Source organism: Nicotiana tabacum, chromosome 4 (genome assembly GCF_000715075.1).
Source record: "Nicotiana tabacum cultivar K326 chromosome 4, ASM71507v2, whole genome shotgun sequence".
In the NCBI taxonomy this organism is placed as follows: Eukaryota; Viridiplantae; Streptophyta; class Magnoliopsida; order Solanales; family Solanaceae; genus Nicotiana; species Nicotiana tabacum.
The window spans coordinates 106,544,980-106,547,912 of record NC_134083.1 but is presented as its reverse complement, the minus strand read 5'-3'; positions in this window follow the sequence as shown (position 1 = coordinate 106,547,912).

Below are 2,933 nucleotides of genomic sequence, written 5' to 3'. Positions count from 1 at the left end.
TTGGGAAAGTTGTGTTTAGATTAGAGTAGAATTAGAGAGAGCTTGTTTCTGAACTCGTGGCACAGGAAAAGATTTCGCGGTTAGGATAGGAATATACCTAACAGTCTTGCTTAGTTGAATGTCGTATTATATCCATTCATGATAGATTCAAGACCATAGGAATATATGGTTGATATATTATAGATAGACAAATAGTATTGTGGAAACATGCTATTTATATAAACGATCCGGTCAACTAGCAATCATAGATAATGTGGATTAACATGTGTAATTACGAACCCAATAGGATTTACAAACCGACCACAACCCTAGAATCTATATCTCCCTTGGTCACGTATTTAAATTTCGCAATAGTAGTTGTAATAGTAAAACCAAACTTTTGATTATCTTGGACAGTTAATTGATTTTAGTTTGCTTAGTTAACGATTAATCTAGGTCTCTGTGGGTTCAACATCTGACTTTTGAGTCACTTTATTATTTGACGGCCACGTATACTTGCATGTACTTGGGGAACCAATAAATTTTTGGCGCCATTGTCGGGGACTTAGTTATTGATTGTTTATCTAAGTTAAGATTTTAATTGATTTCTGTTCAAGTTTTTAATTTTGCTATTTAGTTAGTATTATAATTTCTTTTACAGGGCATCTTGGAATGAAAATTGTTTGAATGATGGTTATTATTCTTACTTTGATGATTCTTGTCCATATTGTGGAGGACCCCACCGATAGAAAAATTGTCCACATATTTCGGGGAGCGAGTTCGGTGCAAAATCTCAATCCTTTGAGTGGAATATTTGTAATATGTGTGGTGGTCAAGGTGGCCATTGAGATGACTGTCCTAATTATTTTTATCCTTATTCGAGCCATTATTATGATGTTTCTAATAAATTTTGTGAGTTTGATAGGAACAAAGTGAAAAATGTGGAATATGATGTCTCAGACTAAGGACCTGTTGAGGCAATTAGTGGAACAAACTGTTGAGTGCCGAAAAGATTTTAAAAATCTCAAGGGAACAATCAAGAGAATGGAGGCTAAAGCGAGTGAAATGGTTGAGCCTTGTATGGTCCAACAGTCAATTGTAGAGGATGGTGGTCATGAGTTTTGTGAAGTTGAACAAGAATTTGAGAGCCATTCTGTGGTGCAAGAAGTAGAATACCAAGAAGTACAGGATATCGAACATGATGCCTGTATTAGGGATATACTGAATCCAGTAGAAGAACAACAGGATGAGCTCAAGGAAGCTATGAAAAAAAATGAGTACATCAATCACCAAGGCCAATGCAGAAGACTTTGCTGAAGAGAGTGAGTTCCATCAAGAGGAAAATTTTGAAAAAGTGGATATTTTGAGCCAGACTTGACTAATAGAACAAACTGAACGATTAGAAATATATGAGGCTCAACGTGAGAAAATTACTGATGGGATGAAACACTTCATAGAAGGAATAGCTGAACTGGGACAAGAGATCGAATAATTTGGCACTTCTATTCACGACTTGGGAGCTCAATTGAGTGCAAAGGTTGATGCGTCTAACGCCCAACAAAATAGTTATCCTAGATAGTTTTCTTGAGGAAAATCCAAAAATATGTCTTTAATTTCCTTTAGTTAGTAAAACTCCCTCGTGGTTTTTCTTTATGCCTCGGTTCTTTTTCATGGGATGTAGTTTGAACCGGGTAGTATTTTTTTCTTTTATTTTATTATTTTAGAGTAGGACTTAGAAACAAACGGAGGAAGAAAGATGAGATTCCTGAGCACCCTTGACTTGTTTGATAGTAGCATATTTAAGTTTTGGCATGTGTAGTATCTTCCCTATGTGCTAAAATTGCTTATGATGCCTTGGTTATTTGGATAGCATGTTTTGTGACGTCTATGTTTTATTTTCTTGACTTATGTTCACTTTGTGCTTAATGCTTAACATCTTGTGGCTCCGTGAATACTTGTATTAGTTTGAGAGTCGGAATGAGACCGTCCTTAGTGAGTCATGTGCCATGTGTGAAGTGAGATTTTTGTGTAGTCCATGTCATAGTACTTGTGTCTAGAACTTACCCCGTATGTAAGTCAAAACGAATTTTTAGGTGAGGCTCGGTTCGCAAAATGATTTTAGGCTGTCTTTGTTCTTTTCGAACGTTATTGCTATCACAAATAAAATCTATCCCTAGTTAACCATTTTGAGCCTATAGACTTTTATTTGGCCCCCACATTACAAGCCTATTCCCGTTTGTTCTTGATTGATATTGTTTTGATCCTTTTACTACTTAAAGCACTTTAATTATGAAATGAGCGCTAAAAGAAGTAAGGAGAGAATTTGGGTGACTTTCGAGTGGAACCAATGAAAGGAAGAAAGGTACAGTTATTTTGTAAAAGAATACACCACTATCGAAAATTGTAAAGAAAAAAAGAAATCTGAAAAAAGAGAAGGAAATATTTAGATGAATAAATTGATATCTTAATCTTGCTAGTGGGTATGAATTAAAGTGGTGCCTAAAGAAATTGGGAACATTGTTAGGGATAATTTTAGTTGTGAAATTAAAATTGGGATTAAAGAATTTGCGCTTACAATTGATTATGTGATGTGTTAAAGTGCTTAGGAGGGCTAGCCACTATTCCTAAATATATCCTTCCCGTCCCTTAGTCTACATTACAACCACGAAAAAGTCCTATTGATTTTAGATCGAGCGAGCTTACATTAGTAGAGATTTACATTAAGGGCAAGCCTATGGTACCAATTGCATGCACGTGACTTCTCTGTGAGAGTGAGCAATTTTATTTGATATATGTGAGTCATTAAAATATATTTGATCATGAGATTCGAATGTGTGGATTGACCTCGCTCTCCTATTCTTGTTGTAAGGGCACATGGTTTCATGAGGGATAGGTACTATCTTTATTTTTATATGAAAAACTCCCTTTTTTTAGATTCCTTGATTTAGAGTCAA